The sequence below is a fragment of the Megalops cyprinoides genome, chromosome 21 (genome assembly GCF_013368585.1).
Source record: "Megalops cyprinoides isolate fMegCyp1 chromosome 21, fMegCyp1.pri, whole genome shotgun sequence".
NCBI lineage: Eukaryota > Metazoa > Chordata > Actinopteri > Elopiformes > Megalopidae > Megalops > Megalops cyprinoides.
In genome coordinates, this window is record NC_050603.1 from 26,436,876 (window position 1) to 26,455,718 (window position 18,843).

At 41.3% G+C, this 18,843-nt stretch overlaps 1 pseudogene; it reads right to left on the bottom strand.

The window, feature by feature from the left end:
* Positions 1–7,228: 7,228 nt before the first annotated feature.
* LOC118796419 lies at positions 7,229–16,885 on the bottom strand (annotated as a pseudogene).
* Between the last annotated feature and the right edge of the window lie 1,958 nt (positions 16,886–18,843).

Genomic DNA, 18,843 nt, shown 5'->3' on the forward strand with positions numbered 1-18,843 from the left:
GGCTGTATTCGAAACTGCATACTATACTACCAGTGTATACTGATTTTGACCATAGTATGTAGTATACAGTATGCGAACGAAATGTCCAGTACACCAAACATACTCGGATGACGTACTGATTTGGAAAAATATCACCAGTATGCATCAGACCAGTCTTCTTCGCCTATTATATATCCCATAAGGAAGTGCGACTGTAGACGTCACAGGTAATTTTAGGGTAAAAAGCTGAAAAACAGCTTGACTTGATTATGATCCTTTGTAATTCCATTACATATAAATGATTGAAATGTAAAACTGTATGACATATATAATTAAACTATCAATTGTTTGTTTATTATTCATAAATTTTCATATACATTTTTACCTTATTACTTATCTGACGACATATAGCCTAACAGGTGTAACACCATAAAAAGTTAAGCTTGCAAGCTAGCAGCGTAGGCTACTTACATTGTATTCAAATACTCAAATATCACGGCCAAATTTTATTTTTTTTTTGTAGCATCTCTTCTCCTCCTCCGTGCAACATTACATGCACGTACCACCGAAAGGTAAGACATTGAAAAGAAAAAACCTGAAAACACTTCAACTCACGAGTAGGCCTACTTTTCGTGAACTCGTCAATACTTATCACTCGTGAGAATGCTAGTGGTGTCTAACTGGAAAATACCACAAGGAAATCTGGACGTTTCTAAACTAGCAATGATTTCACGCAACAATGTAACATACTACAAATGTAGTCATTAATGGTCCCATACTGGGTACTACACTGAAAGATAGCCTGCAGTATACAGTAGATACTTGTGTAGCACACAGTACACAGTATGTAAGTAGGGGGTTTCGAATACAGCCAGATTTCAGTCTGGTTGAAAATCGCGCAGATCGTTCTGTCATGTTCAGGGGTGGTTTTAGTGATTTGGAGGCCCCAGGCAAAGACCAGTATAAGGTCCTTCTCCATTTTGCTTAACGCAATCATAGCTAGTGAACAAAAACTATTTGGAGGCAGGCAGCTCTTTTCAGTTAACAAAGCAACTTATATAAGTAAAGGACAAACCCAAATGAGAATTCTAACTGTTCTAACTGAAGAACTTCAAATGACCTTCAGAGAGTCAGAAGAAGACAATGGCAAGGAAAAGATTATAAGTACATAATCTTTAATTCTTTCAAGACAAAAGTATAGGAAAGTTTGCCTAAACAGATGAAATTCTTTAATATAACAGCCAGAGACTCCACGACGAAGGAGCAACAAGTAGCTGGCGTTACAACAGGTGTAACTTTACTTGAAGAAGATGAGCTAGCTAACGTTAGCAGCCTTACTGCTGCCTCAGCCTGTTGTGCACCCACTGCACCTACAACTTCTAGCGTCACAACATGTCACTCACAGTACTGGTTGAAACCAGCATGGCCAATATCCTCAACATCCTTCAACATATATATATTCATATATATATTCATACAGTATATATATATATATATATATATATATATACATACATATATATATATATATATATATATATATATATATATATATATGTGTGTGTGTGTGTGTGTGTGTGTTATTATTATATAGTTATATAATTACATTGTTCCAACAATAAAAACTCCAACAAATTATTTATTATGCCTGAATGGAACAGTGAGAATTTTCTAGTCTGGACCTTGGTAACTGTGACCTTCATTGAATAATTTGTTCATTGATTTTAATTTACTTTTAGCAGAGTGCATTTATTAATTTGCCCTTTTTATTAATTAAAAACAGCAAATGCATTACATCAGGATCACTGAATGATCAGACAGGATTGGTGAAAGTTGGAGCAGTTTCCATTTAAGAATGCATTGTAGCCATCACATCACAGCTGTAAGATGCTCCTGAATTATTTCCAACACATTGGACTTTGATCTCATTTCTGTTTTCATTGATTGTCATTCTCAAAGGAATATGAAGCACCCCTGTGAGGTTTGGAAATTTCCCCTCATCCCAGTGTGAGATGGAAGAGTAAGCCTGAAGAATACTTTGCATGTGTGCATTGGAAATCCTAAAGGTGAAGTGTTTATTGTGCTGAATGATCAAATACATTTCTGTTCAATAATAAATGAGATGGAACAAGGCATGCATTATATATGACCTGAACAAAGAAAGAGGAGAAGAAAATATTAAAGCAAGCACAGTGCTCAGATTCACACTGACGCATACAGGAACAACTACTGCTACCATACATAATGAAGCCTTTATTGGGTTAAAAAAAAGACATTAAACACCTTATTACAACCACTTTGATCATCTCTCTTTGAAAGCTATTGGCAAGAAAATGTGTAATAATGAAATACGAAATAAAGGCACTGTCTACTGAATACTAACCACTCAGGTTATGTGATTCCATAATGTGAAACGTCTGCTGCCATAATGTGTCTTCTTTTAGGAGGCCTGAAACTGTCAACTGCTTCTTCCATGTATGACCTCAGCCTTGTCTGTACTAATAAAACAGCTCTTTGTCTTCTTCATGTTATTCATGACATTGCAGCAGTTTTATTGACCACATAGAGACATCTTTAAATAAATGCAATAACTAACACCAAGTAGTATTAAAGGGCATCTCCTGCTGAAAGTTTCTTCAGTGCAGTCTTAAGATGCACTCTAGGGTTGCCAAACAGCACAAATGTTCTTCATATGTAAGTTTAACAATAAGAGCAGTAAAGTCAAAGCATTGATGGGAAAAGGAAGCAGTATAATTTCAGTGTATTCATTTCTAAATCAGTGTTCCACACGATTTTGTGTCTCCCTCCCCTCCCCTGCAGGCACACTACTCAATCCGTGAATCACTTAAAAAACTAAGGGAAAAAGTAACTGGTTCTGGTCTGGGATGATATGAATATGTCATTTTCTTTTATTTGGTTAATGCAAATTAGTTGATCCTTCATTCAATGTTTTTGATAGGTAAAATTTGCTTCATGCATGCAGATCAAAACTCTAATCGTATCAGCTATTTTGATTCTGTCTTACTTTATTGGGGAAACCAGCTACAAGTAAATTGCATAGTTGTAGTTGCAAGATGAGCATTTATTTGAAGGACCTTGTTACATCCTAGGACATAGTCGTGTGTGTGTGTGTGTGTGTGTGTGTGTGTCCTCCTTTTGCTCCCCGTCCAGGTTACGCAATTGTCGGATCGCGGCGATTGGCTGGAAGTCGGGCGGGGAGATTTGAAAAGCGGCATCTGGTCACGACCAGGACATCTCTTTTCCTAATCCAGGTAAATAGCACATAATGTGCCTAATGAGATTTGACGTGGAATAGACCTGATGTGGTTAACGAATTGATTGTTGACTGTTCGAATTGATTGATTGACTGTTTGATAACAATAGCTGCACTTAAATACAAGCCTACTTGTTCTGATAATAGGCATGAGCATCTCAAAAAAAAAAATTCAACAAGAAGGATGTTTTTGAATGTTCGTTTTGTTCTGATAATTGTACTTATAACATTGAATCTAGTATGAAACGCTAGCGTACATTCTGTTTCTTTTACTGATGAGAGGAAAAAAAACGAGAACCTGTTAAGTCCGCCTAAATGCACTTATTTTGTCTCATTCATAAAGTATTCAAAATGTGTATATTGTTTTACTGATGAGAGGAAATGGAAAAGAGGAAAGGATTTATCAGATGTATATGTCTTCGAAATGGCTGGTTTACCTATTCAAGATAATATAAGGTGATGCGGAAATGGCCGGAAAATGGTCAGGAATGTTCATTTATGCACAAATCTGCTCTTCTCACGATTTATAGATAAGGCCTTTTGTGAATTGGGTCGCGATGGTTTGTCATTTTTAAAAAGTGGGTCCTCGGAAAAAAAGTTGGATGGCAAGGCAAGGATGGCAATTTGAACAATTTAAGTGGCAAGTAATCCCAAAGCTTTCTCTTAAATGTTTCATGTTATAGCTTTCTTGTGTTACAAAATTCAAATCACAAAATGGAGCTAAATTTAGTTAGACCGATTTAAATTAGTTAATTTAAGTTAGGCTGAGCGCAGAACAATAACGTTTAGAACACAGACCTCACAAAAGCTGTGATGTGTCAATGAGAATTTAACGTAATTTAAATCGATAAATTACCATCATTGTTAATTAAACAATTTCACGTTGTAACTTTCGCAAGCACACAAACTAGAGACAATCTGCGCTGTTTCGCGAGCATAATCATTTACTCTATTTACGCGATTGGTGTCAATTATTCTGTGAATTATTTGTTTTATTGTTAATCAAGGAAGGTAAAGGGGAACAGGTTGAAAGTAATGATAGATTTAAAGGTAATGTTTCAACCTCCTCTGTTTCCAGCTCACCAGCCGCCACTGACAGTGATTGAATTCTGGGTTTTAGCTGACATATTACGCTAACTTTGAAATGAAATGGGTTGAAATAATCCTCCAATGTGGTACAAGCTAGATTCAGATTTGAGCTAAGAGCTGCATTTCATTATTTATTCTGCCCTGCTAACAAGTGTTCCTTGTACATTAACAAATTGTTTTTAATCTGTCTAATATTGAGGCTTTATGCAGAGGCACAACCCAGCATACTAAAAGCTGCTTCCTCCAAGTGCAGGAACATGAAATGCTAGACAGGTCAGTAATTATGGCAATATACTGTCAAGCTCTGAAGTGTAGTTATTATCACACCATAAAATTGTTGCTTTGATACACCAATAGATACTTGCTTTTCACTCTTGCAAAAAAGATGACTAATTTTTTTCAGACGGTATAAATGAGACAGTTTCTCACAGCAACAAATCCATTTTGATTATCCTCTGCATTCTGAGTAAACAGTTTCCATTTGGCAGAATTTATTTTACCTTTTGGTTTAGTAGAGGGAACTTTTCCGAAATGAACAAAGCAAGGAATCAGTGGCCTAAAGTAGTGAATGAGAAGCACACTGCTCTAGGAGATGCTTTCCAATGGAACACAGAAACAGCAAAGATGATGTTTTTAACGTGGGCAATCACTCCACACAGCATTACATGTTTTACAGTCAGAATTGCTAGGGTCATGTGTGACTGATATCATGTCATGTAGTCAGCCAGAAGCACTCAGTAAGGCCCCTGCTGTGTGGTTAAGTGGGGTAATTACCTCCTGTTGGACATTGGCTCAGGTGCACCTGCCCCTACATCATACACATCTCAAGAGCTGACCCTGAGTTTCTGCCCCATTTCAGGGGTTAAACATGTTTGATGGACATTCCTGAGGTTTCCAATGTAGTGGTCAGCCCTGTTGACATCTTGCCATTTCCCCCCAAGGTTGTCCTCCTTCCTTTACTGTCTTCTCTGACCCTGGACACAATCTGGAGACATTATACTGTCCCTGGACACTTAACTACCAATCCTGGACACAATTCCACGAGCCCTGCACACAGTTGTAAATATTTACCTGGTTGAGGTCCTCCATGCTGGAGCTTAGTTTCATCTTTCTCATTGGTTCATGAAGATGGCGTATAACAAGATTTACGTGGATGATTTTTTAAAACTATTTAAGATCTCCTTAATACCACAAACAGATCTCTCAAAGATCACTTGTTAGAAATTTTATTAGAATAATAATGAAATACTTAAAAACTAAAATTAGGAATTAGAGGAAGAATGCAGTACACGATGTGAATTCAACTTTGACATTTATTTCTGTCAGGCCATGTTAGGAGATAATGCATGAGCTTACACTTTATAATACATCATCTGAACTTGACATTTTGGCAAGAGCCTACTTTATATCCAGATTAATGCACGTTCTGCGGGCAGGGATCTGAAATGCTGACTCCTGAAAAAAGATATGATGAAAAAAACATTTAATCAAAATGCATGCAAGAAAAATCCTCAGTAATCCTCATAACCAATGATACCTGGAGTTTTCACTCTTGTACAGTTCTGATGTTCTGCTGTGGAGATATTCATATACTCACACATACACACACCTACAAATATACACACATACACATACACACCCCTACATATACACACGTATACATACATATGCACATACACATAAATATACACAAATACATACCCCCACAAATAGACACACATACACACAGCTAGAAATACAACCATATACACATGCACACATGCATGTATTGATATACACACATGCACATACACAACACACCCAAAGTCTGCATTTTTTTTTCTGAAAAAAGGGAAAAAAAACAGATACAGTAAGGCAGCAGGCCCATACAGTGAGGCTAACCCCTGGGTATGCACACTGTGGCAATGACTAATAGTAATTTACAAACAGTCATCTAGTGCAGTGACGCCATACCAGCTTTCCCTGAGCAGGTTAGTTGTCACAACATTTCTACACATTTCAGATTTGTGAATCATCAGTCATTTCAGCTCATTCAAAAATAGTCGTGACTCATTACATTAAGCCAGGCACTTCTCCCAATTGCTCTTTCCAAACCACCTGTTGTGATACCAAGCAGGCCTGCATCAATAGGAATTTCAGGCGGATGTCTATGAGAGGACAGCCTTGCTGTGGTTATGATCAAAATCTAATGTGCAGCTGAAACCATGTGCATAAGAGCACTGAGAGTCAACAATGCCATACACACAATGTTAGTAATACGAGGAAATATTATGTCATATAACACAAAAAACACATTAACTGTTATGCCTCTGCCTCGTGTCTGTTTTTAAGCAGGTTAAGAGTGGAGAACCATTGGTCATGGCTGGTTTTAAGCAGTTGGAGAGTGAAGGAACCCTTGATCATGTCTGGGTTGAAGCAGGCAGAGCACCGCTGGTCATGTCCGGGTTTAAGCAGGTGGAGAACTATTGGTCATGTGTAGGTTTAAACAGTTGGTGAACCATTGGTCATGTCTGGGTTTAAGCAGGAGGAGAGTGAGGAACTGCAGTTCATGTCTGGGTTTAAACAGAAGGCGAGTGAGGGGGCAGAATGGTGGTTAGCACTATGGCTGTAGTGAAGCAGGGTACTGTGCACTCCCGTGTTGCTAGGGGCAATATGCATATACACACTGGTTAACAGCTGTTTCTGTCAGTTTTACAGCATTCAACTAAGTTATTCACAAGCTCCATTTCATTGGCCAGATAATGGATATTTTCATGCCTCTTTAGTGAAGCATCACATTTCTTTGGTTCATATTTCTGTAGCCTATGCTTCAGTATTGTGATCATAATTACCTAGCCTGTACCTACCTAGCCTGTTCCTGTATTTTATCCTTGAATTCACTTCACTTCACTTTCGCCTGTGGCCCCTAGCAGGACATGGACCACCTACGAGAGTTCTCCAGGCATCTCGATCCTCGGGCAGTCACTCCAGCTGCCCCCAGGTGAGTCCCATTCTCTTGGTGTCCGCCTCTGGATCGAGGCGCCAGGTGTTCCTTGACTGGCATCTTTTACTTTTCCCCTGTGGGTTCCAGGTGAGAGCTTGCCATGCTGTGCTGGATGCAGATTTGCAGAGGGTGTGGCCAATCCATGCCTAGCACCTTTAGAGGATCTCTTCATCTACAGGCTGCTGTCCTGTTCGCTGCCACAGGTTTTGGTTACTGATGGTGTTGGGTCAGCGGATCCGAAGGATCCTTCTGAGGCAGGTGTTGATGAACATCTGGATTCTCTTCATGGTTGTTATGGTGATTCTTCAGGTCTCGACTCCATAGAAAAGCAGAGGCTTCATGATGGTGTTAAAGGTCCTTTTCTTGATGTTTGTGGTTAGGTTCATGGAACCCCAGATGTTCTTTAGCTGATGGAAAGCTGACCCCGCTTTACCTATCCGGACTCTTACATCTGTGTGTCTGTCCCATCCTGCTTGTCAATGATGCTGCCAAGGTAGGTGAAGCTCTCCACCTCTTTGAGAGCTTCACATTCCAGCGTGATGGGGGTTGCGTCAGCTGCGCTGACCTTACACTTCTCTCTGTGGATGTTGGTGCCCAGGCGTGCTGAGTTTTCCGTGATGGTGCAAGTTTTTTCTTGCATCTGTTTCTGGGTGTGAGAGAGAAGGGCCAGGTCATCGGCGAAGTCGAGGTCGTCCAGCTGTGTCCAGAGGGTCCACTGGATGCCATTTTGCTTCTGGGCTGTGGACGTCTTCATAATCCAGTCAATGGCCAGCACGAACAGGAAAGGTGACAGCAAGCATCCTTTTCTCACTCCTGTCCGCACTTGGAAGGCATCGGTGGATAGGGTTAGGGGATAGACTTGGAAGGGATCGGTTAGCCATGGACCACTCTGCAGGTCATCCCTTCGTAAGTGTTCCTGTTGATTTTGGTGATCTTTTCCAGCACCCGGTAGTTTCTCAGCAACTTCCGAAGAGTCTGCCTGTCCACACTGTTGAATGCCTTCTCGTAGTCAATGAAGTTGATGTAGAGGGGTGAGTTCCACTCCAGTGATTGCTCCAGGATGATGTGCAGCATTGATATCTAGTCGATGCAGGATCTATCCTTGCGGAAACCAGCCTGCTGGTTTTGGAGCTGGGGGTTAACAGAGTCTTTCATCCTGTTCAGGAGGACTTGGTTGAAGACCTTACCCGGGATGGACAGAAGTGTTATCCCTCTGTAGTTGGAACAGGAGATGAGATCGCCTTTCTTTGGGAGCTTGATGAGGTAGCCCTCCTTCCACTCTGACGGGACGTCCTCCTCTTCCCAGATCTTGCAGAAGAGGGGGTAGAGCATCTCAGCACTGGTCTCGTCGTCAGCTTTTAGGGCCTCTGCCAGGACGCTGTCGGGTCCCGCAGCCTTGCCATTCCACAGCTGCTTGACAGCCTTGCGGATCTCCTCCTTTGTGGGCATGCTGCAATCAACCAGCAGGTCACTGTTAGCTGGCTGGATGTCCGGTGGGTCCTGTGGGGCTGGTCTGTTCAGCAGCTCCTCAAAATGCTCCACCCATCTGTTCTTCTGTCCCTCCTCATCAGGTATTGTCTTCCCTTCCTTGTCCTTCACTGGTGTCTCTGGCTTGCTGTACTTTCTGGAGAGCTTCTTGATGGTGGTGTACAGGTCCCACATTTTCCCGTGGTGTGCTGCTTCCTCTGCCAGTGTCTCCATGTAGTTTCTCTTGTCTGCCCTAATGTTTCTCTTGACACTCCTGTTCACTTCTGCATAGTCTTGGGGCCTTGACTTTTCCAGCTCGTGTGCAGCTGTTGTTGACTGTCACCTTCTTCTTCTTCCTTTCCTCTATCTTCTTTAAAGTCTCTGCCAAGATCCACTACTTACGCCTGTCCCTTTTGGGGCCCAGTACTTCCTGACATGTCCATACTTCCCCACTGCCTGCTCTTGATTGCTCTGCTTGACTGCTGTTGTCTGACGAGTTCGTGCTGTGTTCGTGGAGTGGTCTGTCTGCTCCTACATCCAAATGGATAAAAATAAAAATTGAGGCTATAAACCTAGTTATTAAATAAGGGTAGATCTGATCTGCTCCTAAAGTCTCAAATTTTCCACTTTTTTCCTCTGTCAAAGCGTTGGTCAACGGGTTAGCTCGTTAACAAACGCAGCTAATTCGGCACGTATTCTAGCTGACAAGAGGTTTCTTTGTGGTTTTTCACCCTCTCATGAGTAAATCTTTAAATCTTGGATATTTTAGCTAGCCAGCCAATTCACTTGTTTACCTTGTTTTTAATGTTCTTCTGTGGTTGCTCACCAAAGCACATAGGGTGAGAGAGCTGGGTTACAGTAGGGCATAGGCATAGAAAGCGGCGCACAATTCCAAGAGGGGCAGCATCTCAGAAGAGATCACGGTGACCAGCCCTTTCATGCCACTGCAGGACGAGTTGGCCCACGATCCTGAGAGTGGGAGGACTGAGGAGCCCCAGGGCACCCAGGCGGCCTCAGTGGGGGACTCAATCATTAGAGGGGTAGATAGCATAGTGTGTTTGCGCGACAAGGAGTCTCGCATAGTCTGTTGCCTGCCCGGTGCCCAGGTTGGAGACCTCCTGGATTGTGTGGATAAGCTTCTGGCCAGAGCGGGGGAGGATCCAGTAGTCATGGTCCATGTTGGAGCCAATGACATAGGAAGGGGTAGGTTCAGGGTTTTGCAAGAAAAATTTATTGAGCTAGTGGGGAAGATTAGGAGCAGAACCTCCACGGTATTCTTCTCTGGAATTCTACCAGTACCACGTGCAAGCAAAGGGAAGCAAGCCTTTATATGGAGATTTAACACATGGCTACAAACCTGGTGTAGGAAAGAGGGGTACAGGTTTATGGGCACTCGGACTACTTTTGGAACGGGGGTGACCTGTTCAAGCAGGACGCGTTACACCTGAACCGGAGGAGTACAGCTGCACTGGGCCAGCGTATGCATAGGGTAGCAGAGGGTTATTTAAACTAGGGTCTGGGGGGGGGGGGGGGGGGGGCAGGAAGGTTATACAGTGAGATGGGTAAAGATAGACAGACTGCCAGAATAGAACACACCATGGCTAAGTATTTTATTAGTAGTGAGGGAACCATGATTGCAAATCAGTCAGAGCAGCACTGTAATAGAGGTGGTTTTGAGCAGCTGGGAGTGGAAAGGAAAGACAGGAAATACACACACAGTAACCTTAAAATCTTCTGTTTAAATGCTAGAAGCATAAAATAAAAATTTGGAACAAGAAACTGCTATGAGTAATAGTAATTATGATGTTATTGGGATCACAGAGACATGGCTTGGTGCAGGAGATGGGGATGAGTATAACGTAGAGGGATACAAGCTGCTAAGAAAAGATAGAACCAATAGAAGAGGAGGGGGTGTAGCTCTCTAGGTAAAGGATAATCTTAATATTCAGGAAATTCCAGGAATGGAGCCCCTTGGTGTTAGTGAAGACATATGGATTAAAATATTGGGGGGAAATGTAAAGGGTCTGAATGTCGGAGTATGTTATAGGCCACCAGCCTCAGACAGCAGTGTTAACTAGGGGTGGGACAAAATATCGACAAAGGAAGATATCATATTACTTCCTCTTGCGATACATTATCGATATACTGGCGCCAAATATCGATATTTTTATTAAAACATGCAGGCGCTCTAAATTGATTCTCCTGCCAATTTGACTTACCAGAGTCACTACTTCATGACTCCTCGTGGTGGCGCTTATCAAATGAATGAGGGTAAACTTGCGGTGGAGAAATGCACACAACTTCACTTTCTCAGTCCTCCCTGGAAATGAGACCTGTCCAACTCAATTTCAGTAAGTAACGCTGACTAAACGGTTTGGATGGCAGAGACTGTTGTTTTGTATAAGTAGCTAGCTTCGGTTGAGCATTTAGCCAACTTAGCAAGATAGCTCCTACTTACAAAATTGTCTGAATTGGAAGGTACTACAATTATATCGCTAGTATTCTGTGTGATTAGGCATTTAAACAAAAGGTTATCTACCTAACATTATCCTAAAAACAGAACGTGGTTAAAGCATCACAAACATTATCCTAAAAACAGAACGTGGTTAAAGCATCACAATCTCAGCTCAAATTTGTTGTTGGTTCCTGTTAGCAATTACTTAACTAACATTACTTATTCTCTTCCCTGACCACCCTGAACGTAGCTCCAGACCTACACCCCAGTGGTACTATCTAGCTAACAGCTAGCCTGCCAATTTACACCGTTACGTTGCATAATCCTTACACTTGCAGACGTTCATTTTAATAACTTGCTTTAGGGTTAATTTGATGAACTACTTAGTTCGGACAACTGACCGCCATAAAGATGTAACAATTGTAGGATCAACTAGCTAGCCAGCTAGTTGGCTAGCTATAATGTCATGGGTTGATGAAAACAGGGCATCGACTTAACTGAGATAAGTTAGCTAACGTTTCTTAGCTGGCAAAGTATTAACGTTATGCAATTTAAAGAGGAAAAATATATCTTCATTTATGGCTGTCAAGTCGGCCAACCGGTCCCTCATCAACTGCTTTTTTTCTACCAAAGTTAGTTTAAAAAAAACATCAGCACACACACCATCACTGCATCAGTGGAGACCGGGGAAAGGGCGTTTTCAGTAAAAACAGTTTTGTACTGATGGTGTGGGGTTGTGTAGCACTCTAATACAGAGCCAATCCAGGTAGTTCATGACACATAGGAGCTTGTTATCAACATCTCCCTACAAGAAATAACAGAGCCAGCTGATAATGGGAAATAGGCTATTAAGTGTTCTCAATCCTACTCTTGAAGGCCCACTGTCCTGCATATCTTCTCTCTATCCTTCTCTATCTCTATCCTCCAAACACACCTGATTAGTGTGAGCAACATGCTCTTGATTAAAGAAGGTGTGCTCAGCTAATCAAAAGTGCCACTCATGAGTTCAGTCAGGGAAACAGGAACAGGACTGAGAAACACTGGCTACATGATCTAGCTTGTCACCTAGCCTAACCACTGTATTTCAATACACATGGAGGCCATACAGAAAACATCTAATGTAAAATATAGAATGAACTCATGACTTGAATGACTTTAATTGCTGCAAAATATGTAACACAATGGCTGCTTTTCCCAATGCCTTCTGGAGTCAGAATTTGCAAAGTTTAGATAGTTAATTGTCAAATTCTGTGAAACTGACACCACAATGCAGTGAATAAATAATTCCTGCTTTTTGCCTTTTATGGGCATTTTTTCTTCTTCAGTTATACAGATATCGTGATGAATCGTAGATGATTGTCTTGCAATGTATCGAGTACTGCAGAATCGCAGTATTTTGATACCATCGTTATTGTGGGCAGTGTGTCGTGATATTATCATATCGTGAGTTACTCTGTGATTCCCACCCCTAGTGTTAACAGTATGCTCTTTGATAATATTAAGCTAGCATGTCAGGAGGGTGAGACAATAGTAATGGAGGGCTTCAATTACCCTAGAATTAATTGGGAAGCTGTGTCAGGTCAAGGTAAATGTGAGGAAGAGTTTTTAGATGTTGTAAATGACTGCTTTTTGGTACAGTCTGTTACTCAACCTACAAGAGAGAACACAATTATAGATCTGGTTCTGTGTAATAATCCTGATAGCATTTGCAGTACTGAGGTAGGGGAGCCACTCGGAACAAGTGACCATAGTGCAATTACATTTGAAGTTTTTTGGCAAGTTAAGTCTGCATTCTCCTATGCTAGAGTTTTCAACTTTAGACGAGTTGACTTTATTAAGATGTGTGACTATACAAGGAATATAAACTGGGTACCTCTTCTAGATGGCAAAACTGTGAAAGAAATGTGGTGCATATTTAAAACGACTATTCTGGATGTACAGCGTAAATTCATTCCGCAAGTGAGAAAAGGGAAGCTTAAAAAAGGAACCATCCATAGTGGATGAATAAGTCATTACGGGACAGTTTGAAACAAAAAAGGAAATTATTTAAAATATACAAGTGGGACAGCTCAGAGAGTAATAAGATTGAATACAGTAATATGCAAGCTCAAGTTAAGAAAAAAAATAAGGGAAGCTAAAAGGTGTTTTGAAAGACAGATTGCACTAGATGCAAAGAGCAACTCTAAACGCTTTTTTCAATACTACAGTCGGAAAAGGATAGTTAAGGATGAGATAAGAGTATAAAAATAAGGATGGAGTTATGGTTTATGATAACAAATCTACTGCTGATACCCTAAATAGTTACTTTGTGGAGAGTTTCACAAGTGAACTGTTTTCACATATGCCTTCAGGTGCATTCAATTCTCAGAGTCTTATGGAGGAAATTGATTTAAATGATGCAAAAGTACTAGATAAACTCCAAAAACAAATAAGGCAGCAGGTCCCGACAGAATATATCCAAGAGTTCTCAGGGAACTAGCGGAAGTGGTTTACAAGCCTCTGACAGTTATTTTTAAACAATCTCTCAAAACTGGAGAAATACCAGATGACTGGAAACATGGCAGTGTAGTACCTATCTACAAGAAAGGTGACCAGACTGATCCAGGAAATTATAGGCCCATCAGTTTAACTTGTATCACATGTAAATTACTGGAATCCATCATTAGGGACAATTTGGAATTATTCTTTGAACAAAATGGTATCTTAAATGATAGCATCTAAACGATAGCATGGCTTTCGCAGAGGGAGGTAATGCTTAACAAACCTCCTGGACTTTGTTGAGGAAGCTGCAGTGTGTTTAGACTCAAACCAAGCTTTTGATATTATCTATTTGGACTTTCAAAAGGCATTTGACAAAGTATCACATGAGAGGCTCATATTGAAAATGAAATCTGCAGGAATTACAGGAGCTATCACTGAGTGGGTTCGAAGTTGGTTGTCTAATAGAAAGCAGACTGTAACTGTGGGAGGAATTGTATCAGAGCAGGGTCCTGTGCGAAGTGGAGTCCCACAGGGATCGGTGTTGGGGCCTTTGCTATTTCTTATATACATAAATGATCTTGATGCAGAGGTTAGTAGTAAAGTAGTAAAATTTGCAGATGATACAAAACTAGAGGGTCTAGCCAACAGTATAGAATCAACTAAAGTAATACAGGAAGACCTAAATAAGCATCCAAAAGTGGGCAGATACCTGGCAGATGACATCCAGTGTAGCTAAATGTAAAGTCTTGCATGTGGGAAATAAGAACCTTAGACAAGACTACTCATGAGGGTAAAAAAAATCTAGAATGTGCTCAATTTGAAAAAGACTTGGGAGTATAGTTAACCCAAGCTTAACAGGATCTAGGCCAGGGGTCTCCAATACGTCACTCGCTGCCTGTTTTTGAGTAGCTCGCCAAAAGGGTCAAAGATTATGTACAAAAAAATCAGACAAAAAATAAATGCACCCTGGAAACCTCTTCCCATTTCAATCCAAACAAATACACAGATGTCCCACCCCCCTCCAACACAAAATGATATCAGCTGTCAATCAAATAAGTTAGGCTACTGTCAATTTTCCCAACACGTCACGTCAGTTACCCTGTAGGCTAGCTACTGAGGTAGCTACTGAGCTAAAGCAAGGAGTTTGGTGGTGTTAACTTAGCAAGCCAGTTTATCTTAGCCAAATAAAATAGCCAGATTTATGATGACCAAAGAAAGTGGCCAGGCCAAAAAAACATGCTATTTCCATGAGGAATGGGAACGCAAGTTTTTTTTTTCATGAATGTGAAGGACAAGTGTGTGTGCCTCATCTGCGGTACCAGCGTTTCAGTCAGTAAAAGATGCAACGTTCAGCGTCACTCCAAGGACATTCTAAAGCTCTTAATGTGAAAAGGCTTAACGTGGCTTAATGTTCCAAAACAGTGATCAATGATCACCAAATTTCTCTCGGACATGTCTTGTCATAAACACTTCCACCTGTCAAAAAAAAAATCAAAAACGAAATCCTATGAGTATGGACGTTATCTTACATTGAGCATTTTCCTCTCTATTGACGCCCATTATAAGGAAAAGTCTTATCATGGCTTAATGTTCCAAAATAGTGTCTAGTGATGACCAAATTTGTCTGACATCTCACGACATAAACACGTAGTAATGTTTTCTGTGTTTTCTATGACTTTGATGTGAATTTAAGATGTTTTGATATATTATGTGTGTAACATAGTGCTGTCACTATGGTTGAGTATGCACTCTGACTGCCATACTAACGAGCCCAGCTCCTTGGCGTCTCGGTCAAAGTTGCAGTTTGGTGTCCTGTAGACCCAGGTTCAAGGTTGGGTGGAGTGACTGCTCTCGCCCTTCGCTACAGTGACCTTGACACATTTAAATTTGAAACATGGATACAGAATATATATTTGACATGCTGTTGATGTGAATTTAAGATGCTTTTGATCCAAAATGTAAGCTGTGGATATTGACATTTGATACATGTATATACAAAAAGTAGCTTAATTCAGCTGGTTAATGTGAGTGTTTTGATACATTATGTGAATAAGTGTGAGTAATATAAGACATGAGTAGCTCTCCGCCACTTCCATTTTTTCAAAGTAGCTCTCAGATGAAAAAAGGTTGGAGACCCCTGATCTAGGCAGTGTGCTGTAGCAGTAAAAAGGCCAACAGGATGTTGGGATATATAGCCAAAAGTATTGATTATAAATCTAAAGAGGTTATATTGAAATTATACAATGCTTTAGTCAGACCTCTCTTTGAATATTGTGTGCAGTTCTGCGCACCGCACTATAAGAAAGATATTGAGGCTCTTGAAAAAGTTCAAAGAAGGGCAACTAATTTAGTTCCCGGCATATAAAAGCTATGAGGAAAGACTCAAGTTACTTAACCTATTTAGACTTAGCAAGAGAGAGATAGGGGTGATCTAATAGAGGTTTTTAAATTTATAAAAGGACTCAATAAGGTTAACTATAATAGATTTTTTAGAGTGAGTTCAGTCTGTAGAACAAGGAGACATAAATAGAAACTAGTGAAGACGAAGTTTTGCACTGATGTAAGAAAGTACTGTTTTACACAAAGAGTTATCAATACATGGAATAGGTTGCCAGGTCATGTAGTTGACGCAGAGACCCTTACTGTGTTCAAGTCCAGACTTGATGCAGTTTTGGGTTCTCTTTAATTGTAATGGCAAGCTTAGTTGGGCCGAATGGCCTGTTCTCATAATAATATGTTCTTATGTTACAGCCTCCTTCAATCCCTGCCATACCTTGTCCATCGTCCCTTCCTCTGACTCTTACAGGATATGGAAGTTCCTCCTTAGCTTGAGCTTCACTCAGGCAACTAGGAGATGATGGTCCAAAGCAACATTGGCTCCTCGCTTGACGCGCACATCTTGAAGAGATCTCCTTCAAGTCTTCTTCCCAATGTACACATGGTCAATTCGGTTCTCTGTCAACAGGGTTGGTGATACCCAAGTAGCCTTGTGTATCCTTCTGTGATTGAAGAAATTCCCGCCGATAACCAGGTTGCTTGTGGTGCAGAGGTCAGCGAATCTTTCCCCATTATTGTTCATTTCACCCAGGCCCTGCTGCCCCATGACCTGTTTGCAGCCCCTGTTGTCACTGCCAATCTTGGCATTGAAGTTGCCCATAATGACAACGATGTTCTGTCCAGGACAGCTCTGGATGATGATCAGCAATCTGCTGTAGAACTTCTCTGTCCTTATTCGGGTCTCCCTGAGGAGCGCACTGCCTGGTTCTTCCTGAGTGGTCCCCACTAAGTGAGCAACAATGGTTCCCCGCAGTGCACTGCAGTCCTCCTTGTGTGACACAGCACACCAGGAAACAGGCTGTGAAAAAAAAATCAAAAGGACACTTTGAGTCTTATTAGCAGGAGTTTTGTGTCTTTGTAACACACACTCAGAATGCATGAGCAACAACAAAAGGCAACCCTGCTCCTGGAGAACTGTGCTAAAGCAGATTTTCTAGCTTGCCATAACATCATCATACAAATCGTGACCTAATTAAAAAAAACAACAATCAATCCAATTAAGTCATTAAGAAAATAAATTACAGCTCGACATCCTGGGAAGTCAAACAGGATGCCATCACAGGATATAGGTGTTGCACTAAACAGGTGAAAACTAAGGTCTGATTAAAGTTCCACACATGACACCATGACAGTAGCCCCCCAGCCCCCTCCCCACCTCACACACACAGTTGGGGAGGCAGCATTGATAAGGTTTCTGTTGCTGGTTACTGAGCAGACTGAGAGTCGATGATATTTAAGTGTTTGTAAAAAGAGATTGAAAAAGTTGGAAATTCATTGTTTTGCCTCTGGGAGGATACAGATGAAGGGGAAAGCAGAGGGCTATCAATTTCCTGACAAGAGAGGAAGAGATTTGTGTGGATCTCAGCTGTTTGCTGTGTAGACTGGCCACCAACAGAAAACACTCCTCTCTGTACTGCACAATGCTTCAAAGCTAGCATGCCAGCCAGGTCCTGCTATTAATGCAATATACTGTATGTCTGTGTTCATAGTGGGCCAGTGGTGCTGGTCCAATGACATTTTCCATCAAGCGTTCTGTGTTTGTGTGGTTACTGTGAGATTGTGTGAGAAGGCTGTGTGGTCACTGTCAGTCTGTGTGAGATGGCTGTGTGGTCACTGTGAGTATGTTTGAGAAGGCTGGATGGTCACTGTGAGTCTGTGTGAGAAGGCTGTGTGGTCACTGTGATTCTGTGTGAGAAGGCTGTGTGGTCACTGTGATTCTGTGTGAGAAGGCTGGGTGGTCACTGTGAGTCTGTGTGAGAAGCCTGTGTGGTCACTGTGAGTCTGTGTGTGACGGCTGTGTGGTCACTGTCAGTCTGTGTGAGAAGGATGTGTGGTCACTGTGATTCTGTGTGAGACGGCTGTGTGGTCACTGTGAGTCTGTGTGAGAAGGCTGGATGGTCACTGTGAGTCTGTGTGAAAAGGATGTGTGGTCACTGTGATTCTGTATGAGAAGCCTGTGTGGTCACTGTGAGTCTGTTTGAGAAGGCTGTGTGGTCATTATGAGTCTGTGTGAGAAGGCTGTGTGGTCACTGTTAGTCTGTGTGAGAAGGATGTGTGGTCACCGTGAGTCTGTGTGAGAAGACTGGGTGGTCACTGTGAGTCTGTGTGAAGGCTGTGTGGTCACTGTGATTCTGTGTCAGATGGCTGTGTGGTCACTGTGAGTCTGTTTGAGAAGGCTGTGTCACAGGACTATATTCAATCACTGCCAACAATGCCACCATCTTAGCTCTGTTTATAGGCATTTTGGCATAACGGAAACAGCAAAACTGATCTATCTTATTTAATTACTTTGCATTATTTCCATGGCATGTATTTGTCATAAATCGGATGGCATATTTTGTCTATAAACACAGCAACACAGAGTTCTTCAGCAGCCATTTTGGCATATACCACAGGACACAGTAAGAGCTGAAATTCCATAACCAGTGTTTTATTGTGAATTCTATGTGGACTCTTTGCCACAGAATCAACACCTGGAGTGGCCATCCATTAGTTATGGCTTTTCATGCTTTCAGCAATATGAGTCATGATATTAACGTTCGTCCTGATATGACCTGT